Raw genomic sequence first — 11,393 nt, 5'->3', positions numbered from 1 at the left:
AAAAAAAAAAAAAAAACAGGAAAAAGATAATAAAAGCCTAAAATTACTTTTTTTGAAAAGCTTTAAAACTTATTTGAGAAAACATATATAAAGTACTTCAAAGGATAAATATACACTCACACATAAACATAAACAAAAATGTAAAATCATGTAGTTTCTGGTTACATTTGCATGTCTGGAGACGAAATCTACAAAAACTGAGAGAAAAGAATGATGAATATGCAGTTTTCCTTTGCCCCCAACCCCAGATGTCCAAATCAAATCTTAAACGAAAAATGTAAATTAAACTTTCATTATTTTTTTGTTTTAATTGTAGTATTGAAACTAAATGTTTGGATAACCGTCAAGAAGCAACTTTGACGCTTGTTAAAACAACGACGGTGTACAGTACATGAATATGACGCCACCTGCATTTGATGTGGACAGACAAGTAATTTTAATAATGTGCGCACGAAGTTCAGATAGTTCAACTCAGAGGCAATTTTTTACTAAATTACTGCCGCTCTGCAGAAACTGTGTCCTAGAAAATGACACTTATTTTTATATTGTCTAAAAACAGCATAATCACAATTAAAAGACCACTGGGAACGCTTTTAAAATAGTTTAAAAGATGATTGAAGTGGGTCTTTAAGGTGCAAGTTTCTGTTTTAGTTTAGCCTCAACAGTCACATGCTGCAACAAAAGTTTGGCTTTTGTCCAAAAATCCAATAATACCCTTAGAGTATTTGTTTTTTTAAGGAAAAATGTCATTCATAATTTGGGACATTTAGCAGCTTTAAGCCAAGTAATACTGTCCGTTAAAGAACCGGCACGCTGAAGTTCTGAAACAACTCAAGTGGTCATCACCAGTAATGGCGAAGAAATGAGAGGGTTTGAGGCTCCTGCAAATTGCAGCTTCATTTTTTTTTGCCTCTGAAGTCAATGTTGCAGGCAGCACTGATACTAATGAGCCTCTTTTTAGGCTAACAAATGTTTATTCAGAGGAGAATTTCTCATTTGTAAATCCAAGTTCTGTGTCCCCCACTCTCAGGATGTCTTATTGGCGGGCATAATTCTCTGGAGAATGTTTTATACTGTTTAGCTGTCAGTGAATTGTGCACAGCTGCAGTGCATTGGTGAGATAGTAGTGTGTGCATGGAAGTACGTAGTCTGAGTCTTATCTTAGTGGGTCTGCAGAGATCAGGCTGTTCTGGGTTCTACACACTGTCAGACACGGAGCTTGACATCAGGACTTAGACCAGGCTAATCAGCCAATCAGTGACAAGCCTTTAGGAAAATCTTTACACTGGTCTGGCCAAGCACGGAAATTCTGATAAATTCTTAGCTCACCTCTCCAAGGATTCTGCATTATAGAGCATCTATGCTTTAGAGAAAGGGTGGAAATAACGTATGTAGTATCCTCTTTTTAAAAATTGTAAAATATTTTTTCTGACTAACTCATAACAACTTTCACTTTTAAAAATCAAAATAATTTACATTTAAAATTAGCTGGAAAGCTTGTGTGTGTGTGTGGGGGGGGGGGGGGTCTACTTTTTCAGAATAAAATAAAACCCTTTTCTTGCACAGAAAAAGAGACTAAATTTTGACTTATAATCCTATCATTCCATATATGAAGACAAGTCACAAACAGTTTTCAAAGTAGCAGAAAAACATGTTTTACATAAATTGGGAGTAATACATTTATGTTGCAGAGCATGAGCTGGAGGCAAGTCTAGGTTATCAAATGACACTGTGGAAAACTATTTTGCTATGCAAGAATTTTTGAAAGTCTCTAAAAGAATTTAAGGTAAACACAAACTTTCTTTGGAGATTTCTAAACTATGCAGGTTCAAAAATTCCTTTGGGTGTTGATTTTTTTCAGCCATTATGGGGCAGGTTTTCCTGCTTCAGCAGATGGTTTCATGAAAGACAATGTTGGTCTGCATGATGACAGGTCATGTGGCTAAAAAAAACAAATAATAATCACCTCTCCAAGAAAGTGATGAGACGTTACAGTCATTGACTGTATTTGAGAACTGGATGTCACACCCATAGAAAATAACAACAAAATGAAGTCAGTTCTATTGCCTTTTTCATCGGGATACGGGTGTCCCCACGATGGGTCCAGAAATCGTCAATAAGCATTGATTTCTTCAAGTCTGTCTGAGTCAATGTTACTTTGGCAACCACTCTCGCCAATAAGGAGTGACATTGTTGGAAGTCCTGCCACTTGACAAAGTGAGCAACACAAAATCTGCCATACATTTCCAAAGTTGGATGTAACTCTGAGCTAACACGGCTTTTGTTAGCTCAGGTGCGATGCGGGAGTGATCTACTGTAGCTACAGCAGATGACTCATATTGGCTACTGGATGGCTGTAGCCACAGACTTTGCTACCGAGCTCGCAAAGCTCCAAACTCATGTAGGTTCATGCCATAACTCGCCATTTCTACAAGAAGTAAAGCAATCCCCCCCCTTATTCGCTGCGGTTCAACTGAAAATCTGAACCCAACAAAATGGATTTGCAGCGCAACAAAGGCCAGACCGCAGAGGTCGAATGTGATCGTCTGCAGTGGTATTTCCTCTTGCACTTTTAAAGTTACGTGAAAACCGTGATGCTCGCATTAGAGCTGCAACGCTAGTCATGTGACCCCAGGGTAAGGCTGTTGTTCAGTTTTTAGTTGCATAACTTTCACATGATCAAGAACATGTTAAAAAAAGGTAGCAGATCATAAATGGTTATTGTGATAAATGTAACAATTTAGTAAAAGTAATATTAAAGTTATATATTTCTTTATAGAAGTTTTATAGACGGATTTTGGCATCTTGGTGCCAGCTGATACTTCCTGTTTGGAATGCCAGGAGGGAAAGGTCACTCAGTCAAGTTCTTACCAATGGTTACAGCAAAAATCCTGTATTTTGTCCATACACAACATCAAGTTTAGCACCATTCATTTTCTATCTGACACCTAGAAACACTGGAGGAGCTGCCATCTTACCCCTCCCTCTTTAATTAATTTATCTTGTGCTTTTTAAGAAATGTATTTCAATCTTTTCCGTACACTTATATTTTTTTATGTTGTATTTATTTATGTATCATCTTGTGTACTCTTGGCACTGACTGTACTTGTACAGGTTAATGGTTTTGTGTTCCTGTTTACTGATTGGACGACGAGTTCGGAATAAATTCTATTAAAAAAATTAAAATGAACAAATCAATTTTTCACACTTCGTTTTTCAAGAAATTAATTTAATCATCACAAAAGCACAAAGCTGTGTTACATTTAAAATGAATAGCATCTGTATTAAAACCATTTTTTAAATCTCTTAATTAATGTAATATTTTTAGTCATGGGGGCTCCTTTAGGATTTATCATCAGTTGGTAAGATCTTAGAACTAGAAAAATTCCCTGTTTTTTCTGTGTTCCTAGAGAACTGAAACAGTAATGTAACTGGACTGCAGTGTGATTAATAATCAATATTAAGGACTGAATACTACAATAATTTCACAAGGCTCTACAGCATGAAACTACTTTGTAAAACGGATAGCAATAAACTCCATTAGCAGGAATTCTTATTGATTTCTTACTACATTAGGGATGATGTTGAGTTGTATTTAATCTTAGCAGAAAGTGTGCGCATTAACGCTTATAGACACCCAGTAAAAAAAGAAAATCTATGACTGATTTGATCAAATATCTCCTCTTCTTGTATTATTCTCTCTAGAAGACTCCGGTCTTGTGGTGCTGATCTCTCAACATCTTTTCTCCTCTCCTCCATCATCTGATAAACTTATGAGATGTTGGCTGAAAGCAAAGCCAGCCTGGCAGATGCACTTTTATCTGGATGGCCTTTGGCTTACAGAAAAGTTCACTCCCAATAACTCACCGGAGACAAAAGGTTAGTATTGCTCAAACGTCAGGCTGGAGACTCTGGGGCTGTGTGTTCATTAATAGCTCTTTAACAAGCTTGATAAAACATCACAACACCACAGGCGACAGCTGAGTGGCCACTTGATTTGAGTCAAACTGTCACCACCCTTTTATACATATGATACAAAAAATCTCAACCCTACATCCATCGACGCTCAACCTCACGAAATGAAACATATGCAGAAACTCCCAGAGAGTGTGTAAATGTAAGTTCCGTCTTGGGAAATTACCAGGGTGAACATTTAGATTTGGGTGGGGGAAACACAAAGTGCTGCCTGGCACTTTTTCCTCGCTGTCACCTGGTAACAGTCTGACACATGGGAGCTTCCTGGCTAATGTATTCCGAGCACCAGGCTATACAGCAACATTTAAGCAACCCCATCCCCCTCGATCGTTCTGTCTCCCTTTCTCCTCTCTCGTTGCATGGGCAGATCCTGCCTCCTGAGATATTGGGTAACCTGGGAGTGGGAGGTGATAGGCCATCTGTTTTTTAGCAATCTGTCAGCAGACACGCGCATCAGTCACCATGGATTTGTTTGACGTGTTTGCATAGAGTCTGAAGCCGGCCGTTTTCATGCGCCCTGCGCGGTAACCAATCGACACTCCATCAGTAAACCTGTGGGAGGTGATAAGCCTTTTTTTTACAGCCAGGGGGGGGTTCCCCTAACAACCACAGCAAAGATATTTGGTAACCTATGAAACTGAAGTGGCTTTTCAGCAGCATCTGCTCACTGAGTAAACTCAAGCTAGAATAGAAATTGCCTTTTTTCGTTTAGATAACTATGACTTGATACATAAAAAATGGATTTCATGAATGAGGAGAGTCACTTTTTATATAGTTATTCAAACACTAATTTTTTTCTATAAAATTAGCCCAAAACAAGCGAAGGATGGGAGAAAAAGAAGCCACAGCCCGGCTTTTTTATCTGACGGACTGAGGTGAACAAATTGAAGGATTAGCTTCTATAGGATGAAAGCAGCTCCCCGTTTTTCCGTCTCAGTTCCCCTCCCTTCATCTTTCCATCTGTCCGCACATCCACATCGCGATCTCTCCTTTTTTTTTTTTTTTCAAAACAGAAGCGCTTCTATATGTAGCAGCCACGCTGGTGACAGCTACGCTCCACCCTATCCCTAACGCCAATTTCCAGCAGGCGTGCACACAAATTAAATAAATAAATAAATCCTCACAATGCACATGGTGATGAAAGGCGCTGCAAAAGCCAGCACCAAAAAAATGGCGTTGGGAGTTGGAGAGAAGTCTACTTCCTCTCTAAACATCATCCAACCTGACTGATTCACACAGACAAAGACATCACTCGATCCACCACAGTCACACACCAACAATCCAGGTTTGTTTACAACTTCTGTAGCAAAAAAAAAAAAATAAATAAAAAAAAAAAACATTACTCTTACCCGGCAATAGCAGCACACCTTCAGCTCCAAATCTGCTCGCCTTGACGGGAAGGCTGGCTCATATGGAGTGTTGAGGAGTGTGTGTATGTGTGGTTGGTGTGTGTGATGCTGGGAGGGAAAGAGAGAAAGATGGAGTGAGAGCTGCTAGGGAAAGTGAGAGGTGGAGCTTAGCACCGGGAAGAAAAGGAGGGCTGGATGATAACTGTCTGCTGTCTATATAGCCAGTCTTGTGGGAGCAGTGTTGGAAGGCGCTAGATTATCTTCTGTTCAAACAGACGATGGATGCACCTCGTGCAAGACTTGGAGGCAAGAGGAAAAAAAAAAACCTGGGGACGGAGAAAGAAAGGGGGATGTGTGGGAGAGACAGGACAGACTGAGCTGTTTAAGCCAGCATCGTCACGCGGCAGTTCCTAGGAATCCCTCCAGTGAGAGAGGCTCTGCATCACTGAGTCCTTGGCTGTGATTGGCTGGGTAATGGGGAGACGCCAAGAACGGTGGGCAATTCTGCGTAACCTAGGATGACCCTTTCAACATATATTAACAAGCCTTGTCTATCTTTCTCTTGTGGGTACACATCAATTTCAAGGACGCCCTGAAAACTCCCTCTCCTGGGATCTTGACTTGTTTGGAAGCGCTTCTGTGGGTGATTGAGTGGACGGATCTGTTTGTCCGAGACGAGCAAGTCCTGACCTGCCCTCGCTCACAAGCAAACACACAAATGCTGTTAGATGGACACAAATTCTGTGAGAGGAAGTCAATTTCTTCTAGAAAATAAAAGCTTAAATTAAACATAAATAACGCTTTAAGAGGAATACGAGGACAATTGTCTTTTTAATACGTTCTTGTGGCATTTTTCTGTCAATGGAGGACATATATTAAGAAAATTCAGCTCAAGTTCTGAGTATTCATTTATAGAAAATTTCTGAACTAGGAGCAGATGAAAAAAAACAGTTTGCATTTGTGACATAAAAAAAAATGTTTGAGCTTTCAGTAATGAACTATGTCCTAAAAAACAACACCACTTTTTTTTAAGTGTTGGCTAAAAATGGCATAATCATAACTTAAAAAAAACACTTTAAAAATATACCAAGAGATGATAGAAGTGGGTCTTTAGTCCCCCTATGATATATTTTTTAAAATGTTCCCAGTAGGGTTTTAATACTGATTATTAGGGTTTTAAGCAAAATTCCACAACCTAAATGTCTTTAAAAGCCATTTTTCATGTTGATCTGAAGCCTCTGTTTCCAAAATCTCCTCTGAGGGGGCGTGGCTTCTGGAGCTGAGCAGCCCCGCCCCTGATCCCCCCTGTCGGGTTATGATAGCTCTGTGTCTCACAAGCATAAATCTTTGCTGCTACATAAAAACATCAAGCAATATGGGTAATCTCCAGCCGTATGGTTCTGATCCGGATTTCAGCTCGGACGAGGAAGTGAAGATCTTCATGGACAGAACTTCCTCCAAAATCCCGATTCTTTCTCCTTTCAGTTCAACAAAGACTCTTTTAGCTAATTCTCCAATGTTTATTGACGTTGCTGTGACCAATACATTCAATCATTGGTTTCTCAGAGTTCTTGATAAAATAATGAAAGCTAAAATCAAAATGCTCTTTCATTGATTTACAATCCTGTCCAACTGCGGTCAAATGAGCCGCCGTTCACATTTCCGTGGTCACATCAAGAAGCTCCGTGGAATCTGGTGGAGATTTTCCAGCGTTCTCAGTCCTGCTACCGTAAGCATTGGATGAACCTCACAAAAAATCCAGTGATGCTGATTTGACCACAGAAATGTGAACGGGGGCTCATTTGACTGCAGTCAATGTGAAGATACCATCTTCTCTTCTCCAGAACCTGAACTAGACACGCTAGGAACAGATGAGGGTTTAGTGCATGTGTAGCAGAGCTGTTGAGATGGAAAGAAGATCATTCATTCAAACAGAGTTCATCTGTGACAATTTGATCAGCAGAGATTTAAAAGGAGAAATACTTGGAAATGCAAAAACGAAATGATTTCTTATTACATTTGTTCTCTTTCATAAGAAAAACACCACACACAAACTCTAAAAACAGGATATTCATCTGAGGGGGAGTTTAAGAGGGCTACAAACATTTCACAAACAATATGTGAGACTTTAAGTAACCTACCATTTATCAGTTTTTCCTTTGTAAATCCAACATATGTAGGTTATGTTCACAGCGCTACACTGTCCCAAGGTGTGAAAGTGAGTATGATAGATTATCAGTCTCCATACAAAGCCCCGTGACACACTAGAGAGCCGCTGCAGTTTATCAGCTGACATACAACGCAGACCTTGCGTTAGCCGCTGAGAAAGTCAATAAGGATAAAGGATGAGTTGAAGGGCAACAGAATCCGTTGAAACGTACACTGCTAACATGAAAATATCATTTTAAAGTAGATAATGTAGAAAAATTATAGATTCATTTTAATTAAGCTATGCTAATGCAGCTTTGGTTGAAACGGCTAAAAAGTATATTGCTGCCATTCATATGCAGATTACATTGCATGTGTTTGAGTTCAGGTGTGTTTACATGAAAGCATGTCTGCACCTGCCAGAATTATCACACAGAATGGTAATCAGAATGATCGAAAAGCTGCTTACCTTACATGGCAAAATGCATTTGTTTATATCCTATAGAATGCAGTTTGGACACATGCCTACTACTTTTTTTTTTTTTTTTAATGGCTAACATGACAACAAAGTAAGAACCTAATAAATAGGAACATTTTACGAAGACTATGACCCACAAAAACAAGCGGGTTCTAATGCGCTGATGTAGACAAGTGAGAACAGACCCTTTCAGGAAGAGTCTGCTCTGCCAGCACCATCCCCAGTCTAACACTAACAACCAATATCTCCACAGAGCTAGGGGTGATCAGCAAAAATAACTTTCCTTTTAGATGCAGAATATCGTATGTCTTCCAATTGTGTCCTGTCTTCAATAAACTCCAGCTCAAACAGGTGTTTATTACTTTATACGAGGGGCTTCTTTAAGAATCCCCCACCCGCCTACCCCCGGTCGGGCACAGTCATGCAGACGTCGAGTGTAATTGTATTGTGAGCCAGTGTAGGGATGGGCGGGGCTACTAAAGGCAGATAGATATATGATGTGTGCATCCATCTTTGAAAAAGTTTGGATTTTGTTTATTCCTGTGGCAGAAACGAAGACACGCTGCAAAAGAACGGCTCTAGGATGACGTCATGAAACGCGCAGCGGCAAGCGGAGCCTCAGGAATCAATTCATTTAGTATATTTCATAAAGGATTTAATTTTTTAGTGTTCCAAAGGTAATATATGATCATATGGATATAGCTTACTCTGAAAGGCTTAAGAAAATCATGGTATGGCTCCTTTAAGTGGCTAAAAAAAAAATTAAAAAGAACATAAAAACGTAATCTGCTCTCTTAAAAACATAAAAAATATGTTCTAACTAAACATTTAAAAAAAAATTTTGAATGAATTAAAAAAAAAAAAAAAGGTTTTCTAAATTTACTGATAACTTCAGTTACAAGAATGCGACAGAGGCCAATATGTGGAAAGAAGATGAATGGAAACACTTGTGATTGAATGGACAATTATGCTTTGTTTTCTCTGAGAGATCCAGTTCAGTCCGGTATTTTGAGTGTTAATGGACCCATTAACCAGTACCGACTAGTGCTGCCACAAACGATTATTTTAATAGTCGATTAATCACCGATTATTTTTTCCAATTAGTCGACTAATCGGGTACAAACTGCACAAACTGGATGTAAAGCACACATCAGTAGCTTTAAACTATCTAAAAAAGAGAAATATAGCATTACCTGCGATAATGCTAGTGTGAACACTGTAAACTTAATATGTCTGCTGATGCTAGTGCTGATAGTTTAAGATGCTGAAATTGATAGCTAAAAACGCTTAAGCTGATAGCTAAAAAAGCTGAAATTGATAGCTAAAAACGCTGAAACTGATAGCTAAAAACGCAGAAATCAAAAGCTGAAAACGCTGAAATTAATAGTTAAAAACGCTGAAATTGATAGTGGAAAACGCTGAAAGTGATAGCTAAAAATGCTGAAGCTGATTGCTGAAAACGCTGAAATTGATAGCTGAAAAAGCTAAAGCTGATAGCCAGCTAAGATATTAGTTAAATGTGAAATTAGCCTAAAAAGACTTGGGGAAAAAAAACTGTTAGCCAGAACAGCTAGCATGCAGCTGAAATATTTGCTAAACTCAAAATTTGCTTAAAAAAGCTGAATATGTCTAAAATTACCCAAAACAGCTAACATGTATCTGAAATGTTGGTTAAACTCAAAAATAGCTTAAAAAACCTTAATAAAAGCCAAAATAGTCCAAAAATGCTAGCATAATGCTATTATAACTTTTAACTTTACTACACCCTCACTCCATATAATATAAAGTAACGACTAGTCATCGATTACTCGACTAATCGTGGCAGCACTAGTACCGACCCGTACCTCTTAAGGGGCCCCATCGGTTGTAGGTCCATTGAAAAGAGGAACGGTTGGGGCGGAGCCACTGTAGCCACCCGTTGATTGGCAGAAAGTGATGATGACATTGGAAAGCGCCAATATCATTTAAGTTAACGTCTCCAACATTTAAGCATTCAGGTTTTGGCAGTTTTCTTGGGTTTTATTTTTTCCACTTACATTTTTATTGCTACAAAACAAGTAAACCAAATAAAGAAGTAGCCAAAAACAGAAAAACTGAAAAATATCTTTAGTAACCATCTTTATTTGCAGAAACTATATTGTTGATGACTAAGGTGTTAAGCCTGAGTTCAGTCTTTATTACTATTTCAAAGAGCCTCCTGGTCCTTCATGCCATGCAGGGTTAAACGTCTTAGCCCTCCATGTATCATCAGCTTGTTGGGTCTGGATGAGCTCCACTGGCTCACTGTCAAGAGTAGTAAAAACAGCAGACTACCTGGTCCTGTTCAGATGTAACGCTTGGCCCCAATAATAGTTCTGGGCTTATCCCCAGCCAGCAGTACCCCCCTAGAGGTACGACAGGCCCCATTCCAGCAGTCTGGCTCAAAGCTCTCCTGCTCATGGAGGTGCCTCAAACAACCCTCTCACTATCCAATCATACCATCATAAAAGAGATCAAAAATGACATTAAAGGCAAAAATTTTACAAAACAAGGTCCTAATGCAGGTTTCTACAAAAATCAATGGTTGCTTTGCCTTATGATCTGAAGAAAAAATAAATAAATAAAAACAGGATGCCAAATTGGATGCATCTGTCGTCCTATTCCAGCCATCTTGCTCATACATCACCATCTAATTTGTCAGTTAGCATCCTCTTCGGTTTGGTTGCCTGCTGATGTGTGCAAGTGAAGTAGACAATGTTAATTGGGAAAATCTTCCTGCACTATGTCCACACAGTTCTCCTGCAAAATAAGCAAGTCATGTATTTATTCCTGTCAAATTAAACGTTCACCTAAACCTAAAGAAAAAGATTGTATTTTTTCCAGTTTTAATTTTGGGTTCTTCGCCGGCCCAACATCTTTTTTACAATGTTCCAGTGTACGACGTGAGGGGCAGCAGGCACTGCTTACTTTTATTGAGGCACCTGATTGGTCAGTTTATAACATGAATAACTTGAAAAAAAAATCAAATATTATCAAGAAAATAAAAGAAAAAAATTTAATCTGACAAATGGAATGACTGAATAATGGCAGTTTATTTCTCTAGAAGTAATGGGATTTTGGCTTCTTGGAGCCAGAAGGTACTTCATGTGGCATCCCTAATATTAACATACCATACCACAGGTTTTTTAATAAGGTCTGAAGAAATAATTCCTTTCCTCACTTCTTCAGAAGATTGTCTTTCATAAACTAAGCCAAGTCGACATATTCCCTCGGCTGTGGTTCATCTATGACTTACATGGTCTAACACTAATATTATATTAATAATGATGTGCTAAGAATGTAGATTTTCTATTATTGCTATTATTATTACCATCCGCAATATATGCCAAATTGAATGCTACTAACTATTGACATGGTTGAATTAAATTTCAATAACAATTGTTAGTTTGCTGTTAGAAGTTAGA

The 11,393-nt window shown here is 38.6% G+C and overlaps 1 protein-coding gene across 2 annotated transcripts in view; it reads right to left on the bottom strand.

The window, feature by feature from the left end:
* syt1a (synaptotagmin Ia) overlaps positions 1-5,926 on the bottom strand; it is a 219,143-nt gene extending 213,217 nt beyond the window's left edge. Inside the window, exon 1 of one of the 2 annotated variants that reach the window (XM_024284355.2) lies at positions 5,325-5,926. The gene's annotated coding sequence lies outside the window, so the exon portion shown is untranslated. The remainder of the gene's footprint in view (positions 1-5,324) is intronic. The other variant, XM_024284339.2, reaches the window with a different exon arrangement.
* Between the last annotated feature and the right edge of the window lie 5,467 nt (positions 5,927-11,393).

The sequence above is a fragment of the Oryzias melastigma genome, linkage group LG23 (genome assembly GCF_002922805.2).
Source record: "Oryzias melastigma strain HK-1 linkage group LG23, ASM292280v2, whole genome shotgun sequence".
Classification (NCBI taxonomy): Eukaryota; Metazoa; Chordata; class Actinopteri; order Beloniformes; family Adrianichthyidae; genus Oryzias; species Oryzias melastigma.
The sequence above is the reverse complement of the archived record's forward strand: the minus strand, read 5'-3'. Positions and strand labels throughout refer to the sequence as shown.